Consider the following 14,796-nt stretch of genomic DNA (forward strand, 5'->3'; position numbering starts at 1 on the left):
ATGCTATGTTTAGCTCATCCGAAAAGGAAAGTTGTGTCTTGTATTTTGTGAAACTTTTCTGAAGGAAAGTTCAAACCTAGTTGTTGGCAGTAACGGATCTATATGCAAAGTAGGTAAACCTCACAAATATTGAATGAATCTAGAGTTACAGTGAGCCCAGGGTCACAGGTGTTTTGTTTACTTTCCATTAAATCCATTGTTTATGGAGATTACAAATTATTCATGTAACTCTAGCTTCCCTTATACAAGAAACTGAGTTATCGCTAGTTAACCAAAGTGAAAGGTTTAGATCATGAAAGACTTTCAAAGTGGTTCAGTCACACCTTGACAAATTTCAGAAATTTCTAACAGTTATACAATGTAGGTGATAAGAGAATTGGATTCGGTATCTAGTTATGTACATACAGTTTGTAGATGCACATTGTATACAGGATACACAGAAAAAAATTTGTCTGAACTGTTTCAGCCTAGGTTTCGAGTGTTTGAACAAAGTCTTTACGCTATAGAGGGTCAATATACCCAAAGTGTGGCCTGAAGTGCTTTCAGATAGGTGAAATACTAGCACTTCCCACACAAAGTCTGGATTTATGCTCTTAGCCTGGAGGTGATTCAAGGCATTTACCAAACCATACATACCTTCTAAAGATGAAAGATCGTCCCTAAGAAGCGAAATTGTCCCAGCAAAGTTCTAAAACCTCGGAAAAAACATGGAGGACAAGACAGTGTCCTGTGATGTCATCACACACCCGAAGAACCGGTCAGACAACAAACGGTAACATGGCGCCAGGTTTGAATCCTCCGCCCACTTCCAACAGACTCTGGAGGGTACTGAGGGGTATTCAAGGACACCACTTTCCACTGGACAAGATGACAGCTGGGAGGTATAAAGTTACTTCTTCGGAAAGCACTCTAGGAAAAGGAATCAAAGTAATATACACACAAAAGTGAAACGGTGAAAGCACTGTTTTGTCCTTAGCAACAGTGATTGAAATTGGCAATGACTCAACAATTTGTCTGAGTCACAGGTTGACAGACAAATTACCACTTTCCTCCTGATTTAAGGGGAAGACCCTTTAGTTATTACCAACACATTAGTGTACAATCCATGTGCGATTCCCCTTTTCCACCAAAAAGAGAACCTTAATTTGTATAATCAGATAAGTGTTTTAAGAATTATGTATCAGACAACTTGTGACCTGTGCTGTTGTATAGACTGTGTTGCAAAGAGCTGGAAGTCATAGAATCACAATTGATACTTCGTCAGATGTTATCAAACATTCTTAACACATTGCTGCATTGGGAGCATTACCTTGAAATGTCTCTACATTTATCAAACAGTTTGATTACAACTTTCCTGTCAGGTACCACAGAGATTGCTTCTATGATACATTGCTGCAATTCCCTTGTAATAGCTTTGTAACCAAGAGTTGAGTTGCGACTTTCATTTCTTTGTACTGGTTATAAATTACATATCAAATTGGTAAGTAATGTTTATTTGGCATTTAGTACAAGTATTGTATGAAAGGCAATATGTACAAGTTACTTGGCAAACATGTTGTATTTCTTGCCTAGAAGTCAATGAACGGAAAACCTCTAAGGAAATTAGGTAAAGTACATCTATAGTTATTATAGAACCCCTGCCTTTTAAGCCATGGGGCTTTGAAAAAAGTGCACAATGACCTTTTATGCACCTAAATAAGGTAACAGGATACTGGATTAACGACTTGATCCAAGCAAACTGTGTAGTGCAGGCTTGAATGTAGTTCAAGGAAAAGCAATTACAAGAAGCAAACAGTGTTGTGTGTCAAAACCACAAGGACACCTTGCCAAGTTGAACATACCTCAGCAAACAGAACTCAAGTGGTGTCAACTGGCAGTACTAGTCTTCAGGACAACTTTAGAATACTTAAGTAGATTGCCTTCTCTGTTAGAAGTCTGGTAATCTTTTTGTGATTCACCACACTTCCTGTTCAAATAGTCATCATGTACGAGATATTTGCCTATGAAAAACCAACCTGTCTAAATAAATATTACAGCTATCATTCATACTTTTGTCATCAAACGTGTTTACATTCCTGCTGTAATTTTTGGTGCATTACTCGTTAACTGTAAATCGAGATTGTAATCTGGCCACCAATGCATTAACGGCATCGCCCCAGCAAATGGCATCAAAATGAATGTTAGAAGCTTATCGTTTGGAAACATCTGCGCTCATCCTGGATCAATACTCTCCAACCTAACGTCCCCTCTATCTGTAATTCCCCATTCCCACAGGTGATACATAGGCGTGAGGTCACGCGTTCTACCCACATGGCTACCCGTTTTTCCCACATGACTTAACAGCAGACACAGAGTGTACCGCCTCTGTTAGAGTGTTTATTGCCAGAAATTCCCTCTAACATCCTGTATAGTTCATTCACACAGAAATTTCCTGGCCCAATACACTTCCTGCATATGCAGCAATTCTCCTACTACATGTAAACATTGAAAGGAATTGGTCCTTACTGAGTTTGTGCTATTTTTGACTGGCCTGTAAAGAAAATTAAGTCTTCCACACACAGTAGAACAGAGGTTATTGAAACTTACCAGCAGAAATAGAATCCTATAAGCCTTCCTAAGAGCGATCTCACCTAGGCGGCACGGAAAGGTATGTACGGATACTGACAATTGTAAAGATAGGAGAGCCGAGAGGCCCCCTCGGTTATATCCCGGGGCAAAACAAATCAATCCAACCAATGGCAAGGCTACGCTATTGTGACGGGCCTGTCACGCAAGCGAGGGGAAGGGAGGGGTGATACCTGGCTTATACAACCCTCTGAGGAAAAAACACATCAAGGTATGCCCTGCACTGTGTTTTAGAAACACTGTTTGGAATGAGGAACGTTCGATTCCGGGCATGGGGGTGTACAATGGACTCCTAACAGTACTGTTGTGTGAAAGAATTGAAGGCTATAATTCTAAGAATATTCATTCTGTGCTGACTTCACATACATTTATATCTGTCATAATAAACTCGCTATGTCTTAAATCACCAAGTATACAGAGTTGACTGACATATACATTTATTTAAAGGGATTTTCTGAGCAATATGACATGAAAAATGTCCACATAATAGACTAAGCTTCCTTATTTTTCTCAGACATTAGAATATCAAGTATTAAATTTGTTTTGCCAACAAATTTGATACATTGATATGCTAATTCAGGAACCTTCTAATACTTCTATTACATGTTTTGATGTTACATTAAATAATGAACTGTAAGAAAACCTCACCCAATTTCTTGCACTGTGGCACTGTATTTTCTTTTACTAATCTGATGTAATTCTCCCTTTGAAAGATATTTGTAGGTAGGGGGTATATCAGAGCGATATTGTAGGAAATGTACAAAAGCACTCGCCTATTGTAGAAAACAGTATGGTGTGCCTTGTTATGCATTGAAGGGACAAACAGTACAGCTGAGACACTATTATACATAGCATGGCAGAACACAAGGAAAGAAAAAAAACAATACATCAAAGAGCTTCCATCTGCAAGGCATTGAAAATTTAGGTCAAGTGTCTGTTAAAATGTTCTAGAGCTCATTGAGAAACTCAGAAAGGATAATGTATGTTTTGATTGTGAGGACTTGTATCTCTATCAGAATGAAAAAAGTACCTGTTTTTTCATTTTCAAAATGGAGCATTTGCAGTGGTTTCAAGTTCATTATAATTAACGACAAAGTGTTTCACGTCAATCTCTGCAAAAACTGCCAACATAAAACCACCATGAAAATTTCAGGTACAGTATTTATATCATAGACATATACAACATCCTTGTTCCTCAACATTCTCTCAAATGTTTAATTTTTCATATGTTGGACTGGTTTAAGGTCATATATGATTTTTGGTAAGATTATATGTAAATACCTAGTATGCAATGTTTGGTTTTCTAATCAGTTAAAACCAAAGCCATAGACAACATCTCACAAGGATGTAACATGATATGCCAGACAGAAAAATCCTATCAAAACAGCTGAAGCCTGAACTCCTTCTGTTTCACAACCATGACAAATCACTTATGGATTTTGCTGGACAGGAGGGTCCCTGATGACTTTTCCTGGTAAATGTTGGTTGGAGGTAAATAATTGGAAATTGGTTCAGCAAACTTTGTGGGGAATGCCAAGCATTTGCTGACAAGTTGTAGCTGCTCTGACAAAAACAAGCTAAGTAGAAGCTTAGAGAAGACCTCATATCCTAGTCCTAGATCCTTTCATCCTCTTGTCTTCTCAAAAATCATAAGAGGGAATGTAGCACCAGAAGCAAACCGATGGCCTAGATTGATAGTAAAGCTAAAGGGTCTGGCATAATTTTGACAGGCAAGACTGTAGCATGAAGATGACATATGCAATGGGCAGAATATTCAGTAGGTATACATTTCAAGAACTGAGGGAATATCTAACTTTGTCAATGATTTTGAACAGCGGTGTTTGAATCCGACTGAACGTATTGAAATGATTCATGTCTATCTTAGAATCTTTCAAATCCAGGATTCTTTGGTGCCATTATGAAAACTATCTCTAAGGAGGACTAACTCCTACTTTGAAAACAACTTTTTCTAGTGCATTCTTACATGAACACAGGTAGTTTTCAACATAAAGTATAACTTCAGAAGGTATGAGAACTCACCTGAATAAGTCACAACAAATTGTGGAAACACATGCACACAGAGACAGCAACTATCCAAGGCTTAGGAGCAGAAAAACAGCCAGTGTGTCTGATCACATGCTAACATGTAGGTCAACATATGACCTCATTTCACAAGGGCTATCCACATGTGGCCACAGCTTGTCTAGAAGACACTACCAAAGGTTATCACTGTCCTGTCTAGCAGTGCTGCTACTACTGCTGATAGTACTGGTACACCTGGTTTTCTGGAACCTACCATTTGGTTGTTACGAAAGGGGGAGTCCAATTTTGAATTGCAATGTATCTCTGAATTTCTGTAACATCATCCATTTCTTCCAACTTGATTTTATTTTATTTCCGAAAAATGATTTAGAATATGATTCAGGATTGTTTGTATATTGCATGATATTTATTCTGTATTTTTGTTCAATTGGTCTGTAAGGGCATTCCCCCACTCCTCCAATGGTTACATCCTAATTAACAGGTTTTCTCCATGAGAACAGACAAAGATGGTGGTTATCAGTGTCGCATGCATTTGAAGGGGAGAATCCCTTTGTGTATATTGGTGCAGACAACAGACAACATTTACACAAGAAGCTTTTTTAAACCTCTTTGATTTGCATAAGCTGTTTTCTATTTGTAGCAGGAAATGACTGGTTTAGGAGACCTGTGTCCTGTTTTTCTGACCAATATATTGAGTGGTCATAGTTCACCACCAGGATGTTTTAATCCCTGGTTCACTGCTAGGGGTCATTAGAATTTTTCTCTCAAGGAATCTTTGATTATTTTAGGACTAAGATGAATTACCTTGTATTCTAATGTGTCTCATGAATATATTTATATATACAACAATTGTCTTTCTTGCTCTGTGTCGAAATTTTTGCAAACAAAAGGGTTTGTCTCTGCAAGGACGTTCATATAACGTCATTGGTCTCTGCAACTAGATTTTGTGGCCTTGATCTGTCAATCAGGAACTGGTGACCAGGTAGCATATCACAGATAATGGTGTCTCTCCTAGTCTTGTTCACAAGTCATGTATTCAACCTGGAACTACACACCTTCGATAACATTACAGTAATCAATTTTATATTTAGGTTTATTCAAATTGCAACAAGAGCAATCAACAAAATATAAAAATGCATGTAGAACCAAGGAGGTTAAAAATCCTTTTAACCTCCTTGGTAGAACGTAGTGTAGAACCAAGATCTTGGTAGAACCAAGGAGGTGACTTAGACCAAGGAGGTTGATAGAACATCCTAGAGTAGTTTTAGACCTGCTCTATGAATAATGGTTTGAAATGTCTGAGTGCCTAATCATTCTTGCCTACATGTCAAGGGCAGCACAGGTCCCTTATCCTAGAATCTTTTATGTAATTGGAACTGCTAATAACCGATAACTGTTGCCAGTAATGTGATGCATTGTGTTCCTTCAAGGACAAATACATGGCTTCTCTTATGTAAAATTCTTGTCGAGTTAATACAAACTAAATGGTTAAAAGTTACTAGTATTCATTTGAGCATTGGAGGAATGCGTTGTTTGCAACTGTTCTTTTCTTGTACATATTTTATCATTTATATGCCAATACCATAATTCAGATACCAAGTACTAGAAGTAGAGAAACTGTGGCAGAAATATATGTAGGTGCAAGTCTTTGAAATGAAAGCATTTTTCACAGAAAGATGTTTAAAATTTATTAGTTTGCACAAGGACATTATGCCCTTGTCCTCACATTCTTCAAGGGCTGAACCAGGTAGGAGATTGTACTGGTTTGTACAGGAAATGTAAAAAGAAAGATAGTGCAAGAGGTTCACTCCAACATTTTGACTCCCAATATTATAATTTAGCCTATGGGGATAAACGATAGAATCCTCAGTGCCATTCAAGTTAGCTACAAGATTGCACCAAGGAGTTGATGAAAGAAGCTCCTTGATTGCACACAGGTTGAAAACCTAGAATACAGTCTAGGCTGATACAGAAGCCAACTTGAAGTTTGATTCATGGTGCCACCTGTTAAAGGTTGGTGATTGCATCCATCCCAGGGCTTCTTTTTGTAAAGGCTTCCTACTATCTTTAATTATCTCCCCTTTTCTTGCCTGGAAGGACCCTTGGTGTGAAATGAAGTGCTTATCAGATTATCTGTGGGAATTCACACAGGGATTACCAAACTGCCCTGTGGGATGGCTATTTGGGGACAGACATAGAACAGGGCTCATTTGTGTATGAAGTGTTGAACATAAGCATGTTGTCTAACTGCATGCTTTTTCTGGTAATACTACAGGCAATGCATGTTAAGTTGTCAGTAATTGCCGAGTAATTCTAGTCAGTTTGAAGGTAAAAAGTCAGAAGAATTGCTAGAAGAATTTTCATCTACTTTTCAAAAGTTTGATCTTTTTGGAACTTTTTACAAGTTTGATCCTTTAAGCTGTTCTGAAATTGATTTCCACATTGATTCGTAATAAAATATGGAATCTATAATACATTCAGTGACATCAGAGATTTTAAGTGCTTCCCTTTGGAGGGTTACTGTTTATAGAAAACTTTTAGTGAAGCCAATACAGAATCTAGTAATAGATACAATTGTCCAGGACTTTCGCCTCTTTTCCTCTGACTTTTTGGTTACCTGCAAATGGCATGCCTGGCATTTTCTTCCTCTATTCTCATTGACATTTTGGTATGCCATACCAGTAACTTGAATATGATTAAGACCAGTATGTTTCATTCAAACATTTCAAGGAGAGCTATTAGATAGACATGTTTTGAATGCCTGCGGGATTTGGAGTTTCAAACTGACGGATCTATAATGTCAACGACCGCTCTGAAACTTTCACACAAAAGTTCGAACACAATATGGATTTTTGTGTGCTATTGGGTAAGATTATAAGACACTTTGTACTGAAAAGTTGCGCTCATACACTGTGATTTACAAGTCAGTCTATCTTTTTGTAGTTAGAAGGCCTCCAAGGCATGGCATGTCTATTACTGGTATCAGGGTGACTGATCAATTCAACACAGGTAAGCACAAGGTTCAACAGGTCATGGGATTTCCCAGAGGCTGACATAGGGGTTTGTGGTATGCTTGAAATGCTAAGAAACCAGAAAGCATGCGCACATTGTGTACTACTAGTTTCATAATGACCTGTTGGAATGTGGTTGAACAGCATGTGGCTTTGGAAGTGGAAAACTTTTCTAGGGAAAAAAGGGTTGTCGATAACTTTCACAGCATAATGTCACTGAGAAATAAACTGTCCTCCAACTGGAATTTTCAGCCAAAATGCTCAGACTTCTATTTACCTAAAGTACTACATTGACAGTCCCGTCAGCATACGTCAGCAAAGTTCCGGTAGTATTGGGGAATAAGTTTATATAGAAATGTGGAATTTCACTACATCTACTGTAATGAATACTAGACTTATCCAACATGGGCAGAGTTTCAATATTGTTTGTTCAAACAAAAGACTCTGAGCCTTTGTCGTCATATCTAAACATTGGTCATTACACCTTATCGTCTGGTGTAAAGGACGTCCGGATTGCTGTAGCCTCACGAAGTTTTCCACGAAATCGTCTTCCGGGAGGGACGTAAAACGGGGGTCCCGTGCTCGAGGAGGTGCCTCGACCACGTTAAACAGCCTCATTACTCATACTTTGGGTACCTACTGGCATTCTTGTCCAAAATCCATGAAGATAACGGCAAAGCGAAATTAGAATGCCTTACCACTTTCACTCTCGCCAAGGACGCTACATAACCTCCTTGCTCTCACTGAAGTATGAAATTGAGCATTGTGACGAAGTGTCAACCCTATGCAAGTTCAAGTGCACGCAAAATGAAAACTATGGCTGAAGTTCTATTTATAGCCGACCCTCTTGCCCTAGTGTTTTGTATGTGGAACTCCAGAGCCTTGTTGGCACTACAAGTTCCATAGCTAGAATCACAAAGCCGAAATTGGTACCTAACAAATACCCATTATCTTCTTTTATCCGCCCCGTGTGCTTGGGGTTAGGTTGGTGTCCTCTCTTAAATGTCAAGTTTATAATGTCTAAATTGTCTCATACCTCTGAGATATAACAGGGTTAGACTGCAGGGTAAGGTCTCAAACCTTTTTTGAAAGTGAAAGCAATTTGATTATAACATTTAGACTTTCTACTAGCAGGGAAAGTCCCAGGGCATTATCAAGATCAATATAATGTCTGAATTGTCTCATAAGTATGAGATATAACAGGGCAAGACTGAAGGGTAAGGTTACAATCCTTTCTAGAGCAACTTGGTTATAACTTTAGACCTTCTAGCTGGGATAGTCCCAGGGCATTATCAAGATCAATGTGTGTGAGATATTGCAATATAGCGCAGAATTACAAAATGGATGTGCTTGTCAAGAGATCCTGTCAGATTCTAAAGGCCTGTGGCTTGACATAGTGCCTCAAGAGATGATACTGTCAGCCGTCAATTACTAGTAGTTTTCATCATAACAAAATTAATAAATGCATGCAGCTCTGTCTTTCTTTCTCTGTCGATATCGTTACAAAATTCAGGCTCATTATAGTCCTTTTTCTGTGATAAAAATTCACCAGAGCAGCTCTACATAGAGTTAGAGGATATACTAGTATGTTACATGTACAATAGAGCTATCAATAAAATTTAGGTGTTACGACTATTCTTCTTTTGCATTTGTGCTATCAGAGTGAGTAAATAAGAATGATTTCACATGCAGAACCAACCTTTCCAAACTAACCCCTGATCCTCCTAGCCTTTTCAAGTACTCTCAGCAACAAGACAAAAATTGATTGTAGACTTAAAAGTTATCAAAAGTTATTGCAAGAACATTCATGGTTATCTGTACATTGCGAATGATTCATTCATAACATTTTTCATACTTCAGTGGAGGGTGAAATTGCTAGTTCTGCTTTGTTCACACTGGAACAAACTTTGCAATCTCATTTTCACAACTCTTATTTAATAGATAAAACTTTATGGCATATTTTATGGTTTTTCATGGAATCCTCTGTAAATGATAATTTGATACATACATGTACTAGTATTTTGATTCATATATTCAAATTGTGAAGCTTTCGCAGTGGTTTTCGCATATTTTGCAGTGATCTCTCCACATTTTTTGATGCCAGGGTATATTATGTATTACTAACAGTAACTGAATACAACAGAAATGTTGCAATTGTTGCAAAAAGATACAAAAACCCCTGTTTCCCTCCTACCCTGAAATCAAACCTGATGATAATGTTCGTCCATCGGATGTCGATGAAGACTTTGACTTCGGGATTCTTCGGAATCAGTCGAAGTAAAACCACCATGACAGTAAATGAATCAGTAGAACTCAATGTTTCTCTTGAGTTTAGTAGTCACATATCCGTTATGACAACTACCCAATCTCCAATGTCCAAGGGTACAACATTTGATCATTTTTTGATGCCACCTGTTCTAACCTAATCAGCAGCTGCCACCAGATCAATACCAGGGGAAATGTCCCCTGCCCTGTGTGTATGATGTTAATGTGACATTTAATAACCACAGAAATCCCTTTTGACGTGGTAATACCCTGCCCTGCAAAATTAACTTGGATCACTTCCATTTTATGCTGTAACTTCATTATCACTTTCCATAACTTTTGAAATGTATGATATAGAAAAGTAAAAAAAGTTGCTATTTTTCGTCACAGTTTGTTGTCATAATTTGGGGGACAAAGCTCATAAGTAGCAAGAGGGGCAACAAAATTACTGAGCAAACTTGTAAAATAAAATAAATGTAGTCTTATTTTCTTCATTTTTTATAGGTTTATATTTGTAAGCTGTTGAATTACTATTAATATGGTAATTGATATTAAAATTTATATTTCCCCACTTAACGAAATGTTTTCATTGTGATATTATTACCACAGGATTGAGTCATTAAGCTTCAAAAGTTTTGTAGGTTTTTCAGCTGTTGATGAATGGGTTGTTAACATTCAGATGCATTGTACATATCTAATAGTACATGTGTTGCATCTCTTTGGTGATATTGATATTAGATCATTATACATTATATCTACATAGCAGCACACCTTGTAACCAGTAACTGGTTTATCTTGTCATCAATTAGAGTTGACATATAATTGGAAGGTATCTGTTGGTTGTCCAGAGTTAATTGTTGTGATCATAAAATACAGAGTAAGATAATAAACTGATACAGTCAGTTTGAATTATGCTTAATATACAATGTACAATTTAGGAGTACAACATGCCAAGATATCTTTCATGTTAAGTTGGATAGATATAAGCAGATGAAATGTCCAAAATATTAGCTGTGATATTAGGCTTTATCAATACTGAAGATTACATTGTTCAGTAATAGTATGTTTTCTTGTTCTAAAATTTGTATATTTCATAGTATAAGCTTGTGAGTGAGTGCTCTGCTTGTATAGTATTGTCTTTGGCATACCAAAGTGTATGCCAAGGTGTATGGCAAAGGAAGACGTATTTGACAGCTCATGGGATTTCATTTGGTTAACATCGAACATATTTCCCAGGGCGACATTTTAAGACCCTACATAGATCTACATAGATTATTCAACTCAAGAAAAGGTATCATCAATATTAATCATATTATTTACCATGATGATTTAGATTGTATTGCAGATCCAAATAAAACTATTCATAGGTCTTGTTTGTGATTGGAAGTCTTCGTAATTCTATCTGTCACTTTACCGATTTTTGTAAATACTGATATGATGCTGCAATCTAATTTCAATTGCCAGAAAACAATCTGATTGCCTTTGACTTCTTTTATTGGATCAAGATGTCATACTGATCCAATATCATTAATCAAAGTAACTAGGATTGGCTGATAGATAACCCAGGTAGACTCATGAGTATTTTTGCAGTGATGTTTGCTTGAATTACATATGATTGGTCCTATCTTTTTCATGTCTGTTCATCATGTGACTGACATATTTTTGTCTGACTCAAATATGAGGTGACTCAGCTATGACTTGTCTAGCTTATGACATTTTCAAAATTGTGTTGGTCTTCGTGTTAAAGGATGACAATAGGATTATAGCCTCTTATTCTATACTAGTCTTAAAAGAGAGTAACATCATGATATTCAAGAATTTCATTCCACTTAGCACATTTTAGTGTAATACATGTAGAGTCAAAACTACATGTCAGAAGATCACTCAGAGAGCCGAGAAAATCCAGTCTATGGGTAGATGGTCACTGTAGACTGGATTCTTAACTGAATCAATGAAAAAGGAACACAAAAAAGTGGTGATATTGGTCTATCATTCTATTCACAGGTGGTCGCCTGTAAATGTTGAATATAGGTATCAATTCAAAATTTCACTGCCACTGTTAATCAGAGGACAAATTACCAGTGTAAGAAGACCCTTTGTTGAACATTCATCTTACACAGTCCTGCGAATCCATGTTCAGGAGGCTGGGACCCTGTGGCAGGTTTGTGAGTACAGATAAGAGCCCAGACTAAGGTTACACGTCACATCTATAGGCCATGGTCATTTCTCATGCTCTTTGAAGTTGGAAAGAGGTGTGGTTCTAATGTGGAGAATAAATGCTCTACTGTATAGAGGATGAAACAGACAATTGTGTTAAGATGTGTGTTGTTTCCACGTGTCATTGCATGCAGATACAAAGTGATTTAAAGAAAAAAAAGAAAGGACAGTCAAACCTGTTTAGGTGACCCTACTTCTACAATTATAGAACAAAAGGACCGTCTAGGTACCTAAGATAATTTCTCCCATTGACAAAAGCAGTAAGATTACTAAGAATCCTGTCTATATATTGACCACCTGTACATCTGACCACCTGTCACCAGTGAAGATTTTTTCGGTCCCCTGAGTGGTCTTCTTATTCACTTCTGACTGTATGTGCGGTATTTTGGGAGTTGCGACAAGTTGCGTTATGCTGCATCAAAATGCCATTTAGGTTGCTAGTTACTGAAGATAAATCTATACGCTGTGACTGAGATTCATGCACAGTTCCTTTTCTGTATGTGGAAACCTATACACAGAGTTGTAAACCAAGGAAAGTCTAAGATCCCATATATCCTTGAGATGACCTTCCCTTCTGGTGGTATCATGATCAATATGTCATCTTTTATTTCATCCTTTGGTAATCCCAGCCCCTTGCAACCCATCATACAACACATAAATCCTTTGTAGAGTCATACTTTATGTGCATAATGTTCAAGCAACATTCATAGCAATGACACAGAAAAATGCCTTTACTTCAAACAGCTAATGTTCTTCCACCCAATGGGAGTAAAATGCACATTAATTAACAGACCTCTGTCTGTCCTTCATTTGCCCTTGTCCCAGATGTAAGACTGTAAGACGACTGTCTGCTGCTGTGTCTACATGTAAGACATGAGATCAGTGACTGGAGGCACCATACCTCATCATACAATGCTTACTGAGAATTAACATTAGCAGTCTACATCCATTCCTGCCGAATGTTAGAATGATGTATGAATCCTAAGGATTAGATAGGAGAGGCCTTCTTTCTGTCTTATCTTTTCCTGTGAATTCTTGCTTCATAGTTGAACAACACCTACTTAGGCATGATTCATGTATGGTGGGCTTAAACTATGCATCTATCATGGCTTTAACTTACATAGTTGTTATGCACATAGTCAATTTTTTTTATAACAGAAAGAATCCTACTTTCTATATGTTGCTTAAGTTGGGGTGCATACTTTATTTGAGGTCATTGCACAGATGAATGGTAATAGAGCCAAAATTAAAGTAAGCTAGGATCCATGATGGATAACAATAATAACTTAAGTTAACTTTAAGTTAATGTTATATACCCTACTCCACCACACACAAACCATGAATCAGACCTTAGTAGATTGTTCAACTTTGAGAAAAGATAAAACAGAGACAGAAGGTCTCCTTATAATATACTACGTAATCCTTTGGATTTATATATCATCCTAGAATCCAGCAGGGTTGGATATACTGTTTACATTCTCAGACAACCTTGATCGAATTCTCTATACCCAGGGCTTGCCTGTGGCTTGCAGGCAACATCAAATACCCATTCATCCAGTGGCTGCCATATCCTGTGGCTACATTACCACATTCATCATCATCTCCATGGTCAGGAGCAAGCTGTGATGTACCTCCTGTAGTTGAAGCACTGTTTATATATTTCTTGAAATAGTTGAACTGTAATTTCCAACACAAAAATTGGACTCACCCAAATTTTCGACTGCACAGCATCAGTCTTTGTCTTAGGAATGAACAATCCACTGTTTATATATTTCTTTGCCTAATCTTAATTTTGCAGATAGCACCACCACAATCCATTTGAGATAAGATAGAACGTTTGTTTGGCCTTGTGACTTCAATTATCCTTATCAGCTTTGACTTTAAATAAGAATCATGCAACCTTGGTGGAAGATGTGGTGACTGTTAAATAACTCCATCTGTGGTCATCCAATTTCAAGATGGTGTATACTATTCAAAATCACTTGAACAATGGTATTGACTTGAAAATGCATACTATTAGTAACTTCAAGTCATTTCACTGGACTCAATCGTGGTCGGAATTATATCGTTAATTGCCCTAATATTGTTAATGATTTCTGAGTATAATAGAAAAATAATTTTACCACTTACGTATCATAACTACACTATATTGCCACACCTTTCCAGGATATCATTTTATGAATTTATCGCACGCTCCCGATGGAAGCTGATGTTTTAATAAAGTCTGACACTGGCACAGGGTCAACACTAGCAGCTGCGGTTGCTATGATTTGAAGTCATCCTTTTGATATTCAAATCAGCTGTGCTCTGCAGGTGTCTGTCTCCATTATCAATTATGCCCTATCTCCCTCACTCTTACCATGGAAATTGTTATTGATGCATTTCATGACACATTCTGAAAGTGTCATCCTACATTACAAGGATATGTCTCAGCATTCCCAATGCTTATTCATTCACAAAGCAAAAAATAAATGCTTGAAATCTTGGATTTATTCATTTATAATGTAACAATATAAATTGTGAATTTTATATCGGCTATCTATAAGACCTTGGGATAAAGGTTTCATCATCTCCCAAATTTCAGGCTGATTTGAATGTTGGTCCTCTCTGGAATTGTTATTTGATTCAGTCCATG

General features: G+C 37.3%; 2 protein-coding genes across 5 annotated transcripts in view; one reads left to right on the top strand and one right to left on the bottom strand.

The window, feature by feature from the left end:
- Positions 1-14,796, top strand: part of LOC118424356 (aladin-like) — a 45,891-nt gene that overhangs the window by 20,065 nt on the left and 11,030 nt on the right. The gene's annotated exons all lie outside the window — the stretch shown is intronic.
- Positions 1-14,796, bottom strand: part of LOC118424537 (trichohyalin-like) — a 565,429-nt gene that overhangs the window by 14,144 nt on the left and 536,489 nt on the right. The window contains exon 1 of one of the 4 annotated variants that reach the window (XM_035833127.1): positions 4,666-4,892. The exons of 2 other annotated variants lie outside the window; for them this stretch is intronic. The gene's annotated coding sequence lies outside the window, so the exon portion shown is untranslated. Of the gene's footprint in view, positions 1-636; positions 785-4,665; positions 4,893-14,796 lie in introns of those variants that run through there. One more of the 4 variants, XM_035833129.1, reaches the window with a different exon arrangement.

Source organism: Branchiostoma floridae, chromosome 10 (genome assembly GCF_000003815.2).
Source record: "Branchiostoma floridae strain S238N-H82 chromosome 10, Bfl_VNyyK, whole genome shotgun sequence".
Lineage (NCBI taxonomy): Eukaryota > Metazoa > Chordata > Leptocardii > Amphioxiformes > Branchiostomatidae > Branchiostoma > Branchiostoma floridae.